This window comes from Prionailurus bengalensis, chromosome C2 (assembly GCF_016509475.1).
Source record: "Prionailurus bengalensis isolate Pbe53 chromosome C2, Fcat_Pben_1.1_paternal_pri, whole genome shotgun sequence".
NCBI lineage: Eukaryota > Metazoa > Chordata > Mammalia > Carnivora > Felidae > Prionailurus > Prionailurus bengalensis.
The window spans coordinates 15,094,271-15,109,418 of NC_057350.1; positions in this window are offsets into that span (position 1 = coordinate 15,094,271).

Here is a 15,148-nt window from a genome sequence, read left to right on the forward strand (position 1 = left end):
CTCCTAAGCAAAAATTGGAATTTGAGAGAACTTCTTTCTGTCACCGTGAGCTGGACAGCTTCCTACTACCTAAAGGCTTTTCTGATGAAAGTGATGATGATATTAATAAATGTAATATTTTTATATTATAAAATGGAATGAGTCCCAGTTCGGAGGATCAGCATACTCACTGAACCAAAATTTTCTGACAGATGAAAATTCTCGTAAGACCATGCATGGGTAAAGGACCCATTATTTGTGCAATAGAGATCAAGGATTTTAATTGAACCAAGACCAAAAAGTTCATCAATATATTTTCAAATTTCACAACACCACTGTTAAGAAATGACCACTTGTTAAGTTTTAGTGTTCTATCAGAGAAAAATGTCCACAATTATAGGTTGCATAGGCTTCTTTTTTTTCATGTTTTCAACTGAAATGACATAACGCAACAAATTGAATACAAGGTAGCTATCAGAACCTAGCTATCCTCTGTTAAGGAAGGCATTAAAGAGACTTGTAAAAAAATAGAAAATACCATTTTTAAAACGAATTCTTTTTGTTTGGGAATTAAAGCAATTTTAAATACAATGTTATTTATGCTAATGTAATAATGTTGGCCTTATTTTTGTTTTGATAAATACTTAATGAATATTTTTGACCTTTTTTTAAGTTTTCATTTCTAACGCATTGATTTTTATAAATATAACCAAAACTCTCTAAGGTTCTCAGTCTCTGTGAGTGTAATGGAGTTCTGAGACAAACATTTGAGAACCTATGGTTTGGTCCAATCAGGACTCACCCTCTGGGACTAGAAATGGAGTGGCTTCTTTTCAGACCATGAATACCTGGAGGAAGTATGGAACTGAAACTTAGTTCTGTTATAAAGGTGGAAGATTGGAGAATGGATTTGAGAAAGCAATCAACAATGTTTGCTAACATCCTCTCCAGTATCATAGTGTTTCCACTGTGGTATAGATTTCATTACTAATGAAATCATTTCTTTCTAAACTGGGATTCTGGAGTTTTTTCAAATGGAGGATATTAACAAGTGAGAGCATCAGACAGTTTCAGCCCCCAGGGCTCCAAGTGGGACCACTATAAATGGGATCTCTTTTACATATTGGGCTTTCTCTTAAGATTCCATTTAAGAAATAATTCTGAGGAAGAAAAATGTTCAAATGCCACCAGTTTAACATTCTTATAGTGGAAATGGAAACTTTGGGTACTCACCTTACAAACTAGGCTTTAAACTTCTTGAAGATCAGATTATAGTATTACTTTGCATTTTATACCAAACGTAAATGAGCACAGTGCTTTCTACCGAATGACTACAATGTTGGTTCAGTTTAAGTAAGTTTTTCAAGTGGCTACTTCCCTCTGTTTTTACAAGTCATACCCATACATTGAAAATTGTTTCTTGGAGATAACTGTGTCCCAAAGACAGGAAAGAATGCCATCTGGTCTGTAGATATTTGAGAGTCATCTATTTTATAATCAGTGGTTGTGAGACTGAGTATTTCAGGGGAATATTTTGAGGATGTCTAAGAACACTATTTAACTTGGGAAAGCACTTAATCTTCAAAGACATTTGCAAAAGCTGATGGTAATTTATCTCCCCAAGTCTTTGAAATGGACAGTGACCTGTATTCCTATTCTCCAGAGACACTATTGAGATTTTCTAAAGACCAGTAGGAAAAGGTCAATGTCACAATGACTTAAATTGTTTTCAGGGTGTTCTTGGAGGAGATAACTGCCATGCTTGCCTACAGGACAGGAAGCCATCCAGGGAAAAGTGCCTGTGCTAAATGAAGTAGGCAGGAATAGTGCATTAGCTCAGACAACAGGACCACTAATGATGTCAAACCATCTACTTCTGTGTTGTTATTTTGTTGACTTGACTTGCCAGGACTTGATAGGACTTGCTAGAACCTAGAGCTTCACTAAAAGAGTAAACTGCTGTTAGCATCTTACCAGGTGACCAAATATTAAACCCTTTGCTATAAAATACACGTGTTCACTATTATTGCATTTGAAATACTCATTTCCAAAATGACATTTATTCAGGTTATCAACCATAATATGGTTCCAAAGTGTGCACTCTTCGCCACTAACATAGAGCGGTGCATTAAGTTCGGAATGAGAAGAATGCCCTGTGATGCTAAAAGGAAAAGACAATTTTTGTTTCTTCGGTTGGTTGTTATCCTGTGTTGCCCCCACTGAATGCATGAAGGCTCTTTTTCTCCTTTCACCTCAGATGGAGGAAACATGAGGGCCATGCACTGAATGAGCATCTGGCCAGTGGGATCCATTTCCGTGTTCCTAGACATATATCTCATATGCTGAGATTTATTCTGAGATTTGCAAAACTTTATTCATCCATATGCATGTTACTATCCAAAGATCACTGTGCACTAAGCTTTCTTTACTGATTTCCATGGAGGCTTGTTCTCCTGGTGGACTCTTCAAAATGGCTACAGATACACTTGTTGATGTCAGAATGGCAAACTTTTGAATGTTTTGCGTTATCATTATGACTGCTGTCTGCCATACTGATTTTATTTTATGATTTATTAAAGCTTATTTATTTATTATGAGAGAGAACAAGAGACAGAGTGCGTGAGAGACCGGGAGAAGGGCAGAGAGAGAGAGAGAGAGAGAGAGAATCCCAAGCAGGCTCTGCACTGCCAGAACAGAGCCCAACATGGGGCTCAATCTCACGAACCTCAACATCACGACCTGAGCTGAAATCCAGAGTCGGATGCTTATCTGACTGAGCCACCCAAGAGCCCCTTATTTTTTAAATCATGTTTCATCAAAGTGAAGAATCATGGCTTTCATAGGGCTGAGTGGAGGGGCGAAGATATTCAGCGACCATGTGATTTCCACGAAACAACTCTACTGTCACCACCAGCACCACAAATAAGTTGAGACAGCTTGGAGGATATTTCTCCCGAATTATTTTACGGCCAAATTTATGTGTTTATGCCAGCATGTGAGCAATTTCTAAAGATTTTACCATTACCATGCGGGAATGAAAGCATGGAGTGCCAAAAATAACCCACATGGGCAATTTGCAAAGTTTCAAAAAATATTGAAGGAGCCTTTGTACCACCCTGGCTCAGCAATACCTTGAAGCTTTCCAGACCTCAGGTCACGAGCATGAGATTATTATTAAAGAGGCCTCTATTCATACCTCAATTCTCTTGCACCTTCCCCTTATGACCTTATACAATTCACTTCATATTCCTTCCTCTCACTTTCTTACCTGTAAAATGAAGATAATATTAGTTACTTCTTGGGATGACGTAAGGACTTAATGAGAACATGAACATAAAGTGTCTAGAATAGAGTGGGTTTGATACATGTTATTTTATTTCTGAATTAAGATTTTGAACTTATCAAAGACAGTCTCCCGTTCTGATAGTTTATTGAATCTTTTTTCCATTGAGACCATGCTCCCCAATGCTTGGTTTCCAAGCCATGGTGGATGATAGATGTGAAATTGCCACATCCTTCTCCCACTGCTGTTTTAAAAGAGTCAATTGTCATCATTCTAATTAGATCAGCTGCTGTCTCCTTTACCAGTGGCTCACTGCAGAAAATCTCATCTTATTCAGATCTCAAACCTAGCTCTCTATCATAGTCTTCTAAGAAACATTTAAAAAATCCAGACTCATCAAGATCTACTCACTTGGACCATGTGGGATGGGGCCCAGACATCTGTACTTTTATTTATTCCCCAGTGTTTATAAGATAGTCAGCTCTTTCCCAGTTCTCTGTCTCTGGTGGGAAACTACTTGCTATAAATCTTTGCTATTCCACATTGTCCAAGGATGAATAACATCCACACCACCAGGGAGCTGGTTAGAAATGCAGAAACTCAGGCCACCCCATCCCAGACCAACTCCATCAGAACCTGTGTTTTAACATGGTCCCCAAAGATACGTGTGCCTGGAGGTCTGCAGTGGCCTAGACTTTGCCCTTCTACCATTCCCTCCACTACCCTCACCCTGTGCACTTCTCTTGGGTGTTACTTCTAAGCAGTACTTAGCCAGTCACCTCAGGAAAGTTGCTGAATTCTGATAAAAAGTCTTGGTTCTGTAGGGTGTTGTTTTTTTTTAACATTTATTCATTTTTTGAGAGAGAGACAGAGAGAGCAGGGGAAGGACAGAGAGAGGGAGACACAGAATCGAAAGCAGGCTCCAGGCTTCGAGCTGTCAGCACAGAGCCTGATGCGGGGGTCAAACCTATGAACTGTGAGGTCATGACCTGAGCTGAAGTCAGATGCTCAACCGACTGAGCCACCCAGGCACCCCGCTTCTGTAGGTTTTTATTTCTCTCTCCCTCTCTCTTCTCTCTCTCTCTCTCTCTCTCTCTCTCTCTCTCTCTCCATGTATCTATCCAGGTATCAGCCTATCAATCAGTCTATCACCTATCTATCATCTGTCTCTTGGTTCTGGGACCCTCCTTCGAGTACTGGCTCTTACTGTTTCGGATTTGCCTACATGGGATTTTACTCTTTCACAGTTACACCTTTTAATACCTGCTATTCAGGAGGAAGAATTTATTGATGTTCCTTTTGGGGCTAATATTCTAGTATAACAGAGCAGAGGTGGGTGAGAAGGACGTATTTTGATAGCTTAGAGAGCTGAATGAGACAGCAATAAAAATGATATTTCAAAACAGTTAAGCTGTCACCTTAAGAAACTCTAAATGGTGTGTCGAAGAGGAAAGCACTTTACAAAAGTAATTCAATATTGAATGCATATGTCTGTAATTTGATTTGCAGCAAGTAGCGAATGAAATGTTATGGAAAGATTGTTTTCCTACACTGTATAATTATTGCTAGTATGTTGGTATTGACTCTATTTGTGTCCTCAGTGAGTGAAGGACTTGCCGGCATCCATGGTCTAATTTCTTTTTTTTTTTTTTACTATGAAATTTATTGTCAAATCGGTTTCCATACAATACCCCGTGCTCATCCCAACAGGTGCCTTCTTCAATGCCCATCACCCACTTTCCCCTCCTTCCCACCCCACCCCCCATCAACCCTCAGTTTATTCTCAGTCTTTAAGAGTCTCTTATGGTTTGCCTCCCTCCCTCTTTAACTTTTTTTCCCCTTCCCCTCCCCCATGGTCTAATTTCGCAGGTTTTCCAAGACTTTCTGGAGTCCTCCTATAACTGTGTGTAAGAGACTTAAACCAACTATAATATGAAAAAAACCAAGATCCTCAAGCTCTGCCATATGTTTCTATCCTGATTAAATTAGAACTGTTTGTATACATTGCATTCTCCAAGCTAGTGCAGGAGGTATTCATTCTTCCAAGCACACAGCAATGTTCTCCCCCAGTGGTGGATTTTGTGGTGACAGAAAGGGTAGCTACTTAACTGCACAATAAGGGAATCCATGGTATGTCCAAGTATTAATGAAAGCCAGGGCTAGGGAGTTGGAAAACAAATGTCTACTTTTGTTTTGTAAGAAGGGCGGCCTTCTGGTACCTTTCGTAATCATGGACCCGAGCTGAGAACATATCTAAATTGAAATCGCCTCACATTTTCCCTTTCGCACACCGCTTTCCTATCACCTCCTACACTGCCCTTATTAAATTTGTCCTTGAAGGGAATGGCTTCCTGTAAACATAAACAACAGAGAAATTAGATGGACGGCAGGTTTCAGTTGATCATGCGGGACTAAATTGCATTTTATTCATCTGCAAATAGAATATGCATGTGTTTTCATTCAAAATGAAAAGAGACACTTGAGATCTCTAAGATTAGCAAGCACCTTAGTTGCAGGGTCTTCCATTGGAAAAGAAAAGAAAATCAGCTTGTGTTTGCCAGATGTCATGTTTCGAATTTGAACCAGAGGTAGTTGGATGTGGTGGTTGGCTCTCTACAAAAGAAGAGCTGTGATGCTCTCCATAAAGACTTGTCATTTCAACTTGGGATGAGTTATCTCAAACCCATAACCTTTAACACTCAAATTAACCATGCCCCCCACCCCCCTGGCCCTGTAGCTTCTTCCTGTAGCACTTTACCCCTCCCCATTAATCGTGCTCTGCTAGCGCAAACTGACATCAAATGGCAAGTAAACTTATCCTCAACACTACTTTCCTCTCTCTTAAATTGTACTGGACGTTGCAGGCATAGAGATCATCTTAAATTCCCACCTAGCCTTAAGTGGTGTCCATACGTTTTTTTTTTTGGGGGGGGGGAAGGATGTAGGACATTTACAAAACACATAATTGTGGAAGCGTAATGTTTTCATTAAGTCAGGAGTACACACACACACACACACACACACACTGACCCAGATGTCCCTGGGCTTCTTTCGCTTTCTCATTAATTAATTTCAGAAATGGTTAATGTATTAAAAATTGCCTCCAACGGTATAGAGATTTGAAAATGTACTTCTGATTGCCATCTATTTCTGGATATGTGTCCAATAAACCAAGTATCCAGGACGATGCTGCACCCTGAATGGGATGAATGTCAGTTGTGTTTCAAACAGCTGGAAATCCAGCATCTGCAGACTTTGTAATTGGCTTTTGCATTGGGCTTAATGCACGGAATTTGCCAACATGTAATAGCAGTGTGATGAGCTACCAAGGAGGCCATTTTGGTTCTCTCTACCCCTCCAGATGCTCCTAGAAAAACTCAAATGGAAAGCACAAATAATTAATGAATAACAGATGTGAAACAGGTCTTTAGGGTTCTAAGGCATTAAATGTGTGGTAAAGAAAATAGGTACTCTTATCACTTTTTCCCCACGTTTAAAAATTTGCTTAATGTTTATTCATTTTTGAGAGAGAGAGAGAGAGATAGTGAGAGCCAGGGAGGGGCAGAGAGAGAGGGAAGGAGACAGAATCTGAAGCAGGCTCCAGGCTCTGAGCTGTCAGTACAGAGCCTGATGGAGGGCTCAAACTCAGAATCGTGAGATCACATGACCTGAGCCAAAATCGGACACTTAACCAACTGAGCCCACCCAGGTGGCCCTCTCCACATTTTAAAGAAAGCATAAGTCAAAATTATGTATAATGTGATCCTGTTCCTTATTATTAATTTTTTTTTCTGTTTAGAATTTGATGCAAAGACATGTAAGTTAATAGAAGTACCAATTCCATTGCCCCGAATGGGATACTGAATTTAAAAAATAAATACATAACAAAGATTAAGCTTCCAAAGGCAATCTAACAAATTAGAGTGGTTTCTAACTCACTCAGGCATGAATAATTTTTATCTTTCTCTAATTATTTCCATTTATAAAAAGAATCCTCTTTATGAAAATAATAGCTCATTATCCGAGAACTACCGATGGTAGTAATTAAACAGTTGTTTTAGAAAGCCACTATCCAATTGCTATGGACCAAGATAACAACAAAATTTAAAAGAACTCCAAACAGTATCTAATAAACAAAATATAAAAGTTGCATTTGCTTTGCACGATTATCATGCGTGGATTATGATACTGCCCTTTTGCCCCTGGTGGTTAAAGAGTTACCAAGCAGTTGTTGATTCTAGTGCTACCCGAATTGATTCCAAACTCAGGAAAAGAGCTTGCCATCATGACGTATGGTTCTTTCGGTAGCATATAAAAGCTATGACAGTAATTCTGTGCTTTGGCACCCAGAATGTCCCTCTCTTCTGCAATATTCCCTCAAAAGATGCATCTTTCTTCTGATGGTGAATCCTGGTAATCTTGAACAAGGCAATGACCTCTTCTAAAAGTATTTCTAGTGTTGGATCTCTTATCAGGCAAGTCAGAAAAAATTCCCATAAATTCAGAATAATGCACAGACTTTCCAGAATGCCTGAATCGTGTTTCTCATCCCCTCACCACTAACCTGCCACCCACCTCTGACTCCAGTCTAACCTTATAGAAAAAGACAATGTGAATTCATTTTAAATGGTTTAAGGTCTGCTCAGATACTTTCCAGTGGTAGCAATATGCTCTGACTTAAAAAATTAATAACAATGAGTTCATTTCTTTTGTGTCCGCCATCTGAATGCCAGGAAAGCAAATATTTCCTACCTGTTATTATGACAAAACTAAGGTATTGGCTTTTTATAATGCCTTTATCTGTAATTATCTCAGACACTTATTTGAACTTATTTTTTAAACTCTATTTCAGAAAAAAAAAAGAAAAAATGAAAGCTTTTACCTGTTTCATTTAGTTTGAGAATAATTAAATATCATTGATATTTGATCAGTGCAGAATATATGGTTTCCCATGTGCCTTGCCTCCTTTTCAGGAGTCATGTTTACATATCCAAAGCCTTCTCTAGGAAGGCAAGTTAAATTGTCATGGATATACTATTGGGATAGCTCAGTCTCCTTATTTTGCAAAATGCAGAACATATTAGATATATCTATCTATCTATATATATATATATACATACATATAATTTTTAGTAGAGGACTTTGGGATAAATCTGTTTTATAATCCAATGTGGTAAACAGCTGAGAAAACAGGAAACCAGAAAAAGAAAGCCATTTGAGTGCCCTCTCGTGGAATAAAGCTGCACTGCAGCAATTGAAACGGGACAATGACTTTAGTCTTCCTAGGTAGAAATAAGAATCATTGAGGAAAGTAAAGAAAGAAAGCGGAGACACAAGAAAAATGGAGAACAAAGAAGATAAAGAGTATTTATTTGAGGCAACTGTGGAAAAATAAAAACAAAATGCTTGCAACATCTATAACGAACAATTTAAAGAATAAGATGCAAAAATATATGCTGGTTTATCATAAAAACAATAATCCACATGCTTTGTACTTTATTTCATGATTCTGATGTCACATAAGCCTTCAGCTATTTGTTCGAAATGAGTTTACCCTTGGTTAACTTGTGTCAATAATAAATACGCCTGGGGAGTATCCTCTTTTGTAAATTAGTGGTAATAGCCATTTCTGTTGAAATGGAAAAATAATGAAGGTCTCCCTGCAGTGTGAATTGTACAGCATATATTTGAAATGGAGCTTACATTAAAAAAATATGACTGCTTATGGAGAAGACAAGAATGTGGATTTAAAACACAACGGAGAGCCTTATTCTCAATAAGATCATAGGATTGATGAGTATTACAGGAAAGGTAAGGTTGACTCGTATGAGTTCAATGGACGATGGAGAAAAGAAGAAACTAGAGTTTTCTTGGCTATCATCGTAGAAATATGGATAGCTTTAAACACCACTTAAACTTGACCAAATGAAGTCACTACGCTCATGCAACTCAGTGGGCTGAATGTGGCAAAGGAAAGGAGAAAACTACAAGGGCTAAAGGTGAGAGAAAGGGTCAATAACTAAGTTAGTATTCTTCTTTATTTTGAAGTAATTCAAAATTAACAGAAAAAAAATGCATGAAGACTATAGAGCAAGCACTTCTAGAATGCATAATAAGGACTTCTAAAAACTCGCTGTGTACAAGCAAGAACACTGCCCCAAAATTATCACATCAACTTCTTCGGAACTTTTGAAATTATCCAAATGTTTGAAACGATAGGAGGAGCTTTATTCAAAGAAAACAGCTCAATGTTATAAATAACAGCTTTGTGGAGTGTTTTTGGGTTTTGTTTTTGTTTGGTTTTTTTTTGTCACTTTTTTACGTGTTCTATTCCTCTCCTGCTTTCCCTTGAAAACCAGAAGCCTCACGATTGTGGCAACTGTGAAAAATAGTGGCTTAGCCATGACCAGAGGGGAAATAGAATGGGCTTGAAGTTCCCTAAAAACTCCTTCCCCAGAGAATTGACACAATTTGGGAGCTTCCCCCAAAGATCCCATTCACAGAGCTTGAACTGACTAAAAGTTTATGTGAAACCCTGATTGGAAGGCATTTGAAAAAAAAAATCCAGCAACAATTGTGCAACATTGCACCGCGGAAGGCAGTGATGCCAACTGGGCCAACCAGAAGCTGGACAAAACACTTAAAAGGGAAACTGGGGGAATGAGAGACCCACAGAGGATTTTGAATGTAGATTTTTGAATTTTGATTTCTCACACATTCTGGAAATCGAGACGGCCACGCACATGTGCAGAGTTGTGCATATGCCCAAGTAAGACCCGAGCAAGCCCTAATCACTCCCCTCTGGCTGACCTTGAGGTACTGCACAAATAGGAAGTTAAAGATTGAGGGAGAGTTGAAAAGTGATGAAGATTTGAAAAGGGTCTTCAAACACTTTCAGCACATGGGTGCTTCAGCAAAGCATAGAAAACATATTGGTTCAAGACATGTAAGAAATCTCTCTCCAATCCTTATCTGACCACGCTGCGGAGCAGTCTTCAGTGACTGCACATGATAAGGCAGATGGGCTTTGCAGACTCAGTCCAGGAAAGTGACCAAGCAAACAAACAGTAAAAACAACAACCTTGGGTAGAAAACAGAATCTAGTTTCTAGGATTACCACTTTATAACTACCAAAACAGTCCAGCTCTCAACATAAAATATTATGAATTCTCAAAGAAATGGGAAGATAAGGTCCATGCATGGGTTAAAAAAACAAAAACAAAACAGGCAATGGAGACTGTACTGAGGACATCAGGATTTTGGAATTAGGAAACAAAGTCTTTAAATTAGATATTACAAATATGACCAAAGAACTAAAGAAGAGAATGTATAAGGAATTAAAAGAATGTATGAGTATAATGTCCACCAAGAAGAGAATACCAATAAAAAGATAAGTGTATAAAAAAGAACCAAATAGGAATTCTTGAGCTGAAAATTAAGATAACTAAAATAAAAAATTTATTAGAGGGACTCAATAGCATATTTGAACTGATAGAAGAATCAGATGATGGATCAATTAAAATTGTCCGGTGGGAGACACAGAAAAAGAATGAAAACAATTGAAAAGATCTTTACAGGCCTGTAGGATACCATCAATTTTACCGAAATATGCATAATGGAAGTCTTGGAACAGGAGATATTGACAGAAAGGGACAGGAAAATTATTTGAAGATTTAATGGCAAAAAACTCCCTACATTTTACGAAAAACATTCATCTACACTTCCAAAAAGCTCAACAAACTCCAAGTAGAATAAACTCAAATCCACACCCAGACACATCAGAGTCAAACTGATGAAAGACAAAGAATTTTGAAAGAAGACAAAGTGACTCATCGCATATAAGGGATCTTAATAAGATCTTCTCATCAGAAACTACGGAGACCAAAAGACAATGAAATGATATATTGAAAGTGCTGAAAGCAAGAACAAAACCAAAAACAAAAACCTATCAACTATATCCAGAAAAGCTATCCTTCAAGAAAGAAGGAGAAATTAAGACATTCCCACAAAATCAAAAACTGAAAATCTGTTTCTAGAAGACCTATCTATCCTATATGACATATTAAAAGAAGTTTTTAAAAATGAAAGGAAAGGATACTAGATAGTAACTTTAACCCACGTGAATAAATAAATTGCACTGATATAAGTAACTATAAAAGTAAATATAGAAGATAGTATAAGTATTTATTTTAGGGAAATCATTAAGAAAATAACTCAGGGGCGCCTGGGTGGTTCAGTCAGTTAACTGTCCACTCTTGGTTTCAGCTCAGCTCATGATCTCATGGGTCATGAGATTGAGTCCTGTCCGACTCTGCACTGGGCTTGGAGCCTGCTTAAGAGTCTTTCTCTCACTCTCCCTCTGCCCTTTCCCCACTCACAGGAATGAGGGTGTGCATGCTTGCTTGCTCTCTCTCTCTCTCTCTCTCTCTCAAAAAGAAAAAAAAAAGAAAGAAAAGAACTAAAAAATATAGTAAAATAAAGTTATTTAAAAAGAACTCTAGAAAATAATCTCCTTAGCACAAAGGAGTACAAAATGACATAGGACATATAGACATAAAATATAAATATAACAGATGTAAATCCTATTTTCTCAGTATTGGCATTAGCTGCAAATGGATTAAATACTTGGATGAGAAAGCAGAGATTAGCAGAATATGTGGAAAAAGCAAGATCAGACTATAGTTCGGGAGGTGATGGAATTGTGTCCTTCCTTGTGCTGTTAGTGTTTGTCATGTCACCCCTTTCCCTTGCTTGCCCACAACCATTTATTCACTATTATTGGGTGTTATGGATAGTGAAGGTGGGATATGAGTCTTCCTTTTCATTTTTTGACACAAGAATGAAGTTGGGTCCTCACCTCACACCATTACTATATTTAGCTGAAAAATGATCATAGTACTGGATATAAGAGCTAAGACTATACAACTCTTGCAAGAAAACAGGAGTAAATCTTTGTGATCTTGGATTAGCTAATGGCTTCTTAGATATGACACAAAACTACAAGTGATTTTGGCAAGTTGGAATTCATGAAAATTAAAAGCATTGTGCTTCAAAAGATATAATCAAGAAAGAAGACAACTCACAGAAATGAAAGAAAATATCTGCAAATGATGTAACTGATAAAGAGTTTATATCTAGCATATATAAAGAACTCTAACAACTCAACAATGAAAAGACAACTCAATTAAAAAAGGAGCACACTTAATCATTATTTATTTCTCTATATATCCAAAATCATTAATTCACACTGATTACTCCAATTCAAAATCAACTACAAAGGGTCACTCTAATTTTGCTTCTTTTCATATATTTAAACACATTTCTCTTAATCGAGATACTGGCTCCCATTAGCCTTGAAATGCCCACTTATTCCATGAATCACCTTTGTATGCAACCATTTTACCAACAACCTGTCATGCCCTTTACCCCCGGCCAATGCCCTCCAGTCCTTACACAGACTCTGACACCTTGCTATGAACCACCAGTGACTCCCTAATTGGACACCACCCTTATCCTGCTTCAGCTTCCATACCCTGTGCCCCAGCCCCCACTTATGGCTGCCTCTTTACAATAGAGGTCTCCTCACTGTATTCTTCTTGTGCCAACCTGCTGCTGATACCCCTGCTCAAATATCCTTATCACGTTGGGCTCAAACAACCCTGAGTGGGTGATCTCGAGTTGTCTGTGCACATGATTTCCTCAAACCTCTTTGGCTGATTACCACACTCTGGGCCTGGGCCACCCTCGCCCTCACCTTTCCGTAGATGCTCTCTTCCTTCCACACACTTGACCACTGCCAGTACCCACTTCCTTCACCCCAACTTTTCAAAGATGCCCTCTTTGTCCTAATCATGTCCTGACCGCTGCAACCTGTCACCTGTGCCGATAACTATTGTGCATATTCCCATGGTGTGGTTCTTACTGAAATGGTAAGGAATAAATGAAGAAAGAGAGAAATCAATGAAGGGAAAAGAGGGAGAGGGAGAGCGAGAGGAAAAGAGAAGAGAAAGAGGGAGAGGGGATCATTTGTAATTAATAAACATTTACAATAGGACCAAGCCCACCTGCCTTTCCTCCTTAATCTTGTGGCAAGAAAGGACTCTCTCTGCCTGTCAGGTCTCTGACTCCTCTAGACTGAGCCTTTATTATCATCTAAAGAATGGGGACTAACTTTTTTTTTTATGAATCAAGAAAGCATGTCTCAGCATATTGAGGGGAAACACATCAATAACAAAAATTAGACTATCTGCAGTATATGGAAAATGGAAAATCAAATAACCTGCAAATTACATTATCCCTGCCAAAAAAGAAAATATTAACTACTTTGAAAAAGAGAACTTGTCTTCTCCCACTTTTGTACCATAAATTTTACCGAGTATAGCCCAGGTTGCCTTTTTTTGTTGTTTTTATTATTATTTTGCTTCGTGGTAGAATCTTTATTTCTGTATCCAGGGGACTTCTTCAACCTTCTAAGGATCAGAGGGATGCGTATGTAGATGTACGTGTTTACACACGTGACAAGCAGAGAGGAAGATCAGCTAACGCTTATTCCCAAATCATATTTGGGAGTGGGTGAATGGGTGCAAATAGACGGTTTTGAATTACGTCCACCCGCTATCACGAGAAAAGGAAGAAAATCCATCAACGTCACCAATAAGTTCATTCGGTGCTATTTTGTGTCCAGCTTCCTTCCTTCCTGTCTTCTTGTGTCTTTCGTCTTTTGATTGGTTAAAACGAGATAATGGACACCTCTTGTCCACGTCAGAGGGTTGCCAGAAGTCACTTCTATCTGCCTTTTGACCAAAGGAGAGTTAATTAATGAGACACAGGGTGACTTACCCATGGGAAGGTTATTTGGGTGAAACACTAGAAAAAGATTTGGACGTTTCACAGCTTAAATCCAAGTAAGCAACGAGACATTAAAATGCTGAATTGAATTAGGAAGTTGTTTATGAAAATACATTTCAGCCTGTGATTTATTAAATCAGCCATTCTGCTGCACTCCATGGAAAAACAAGCGCCATTTGTCAATTATTCTGTATTTGCCAGATCTTGGAAAGTCACCAAAAGCTTTCCTGGAGCTAATAGATTTTGAATTCTGTTCCTTTTAACGTGTCGTTTTTCCAAGTAAAATAAATTGTTTGGACATCTCTCATAGTTTCCAGTAGAATTAGTCATACAAATTCATCACGTGGCCTTGGTCTTAGCGTTGAATTTAAATACATAAATAACAAATCAAATCAATCGATCGATCAATTAGTAAATAAATAAATAAATAAATAAATGCATACGATAAGGATGCCAATGGGATGTTCTAGGAACAAACGGGTTAAATGGATATGGAGGGATCAGAGGGGCTGCTGATAAAAATCAGAAGTATGACCCGCCTCATTTTGCATTAGGGCAGGTACGAGCCACACCTGCCCATATACCAACTCCCTGGTTCTCCTTACACAGTTTGTGATCTATTATGGGGATGAAATACTAGGAAGTTGCTTCCATTTTTTTAAGTTCTCAAATAGTCACACATGTGAATCTTCTAGCAACTGAGATGCAATGCCAATTTTCTTATTACAAGTTTCAACTAACAAAGTTCAAAACTCTAAGATCTCCACAGTGGTAGAGCTGCAGCTGTGTCTTGTCCTCATCAGACATCCCCATATTTTCTTTTCTACTCTTTTATTTTGTTATTTATAGAGCATCATGTGCACTAACAAGAAGGAAATGGATGTTCATCTACAGAGAACAAAAAACTTCCCCAAAACTTCTTTCTTTCTTTCTTTCTTTTTTAGTATTTTATTTATTTTTGAGAAAGAGAGAGACAGGGGGTGAACAGGGGAGGGGCAGAGAGAGAGGGAGACACAGAATCCGAAGCAGGCTCCACGC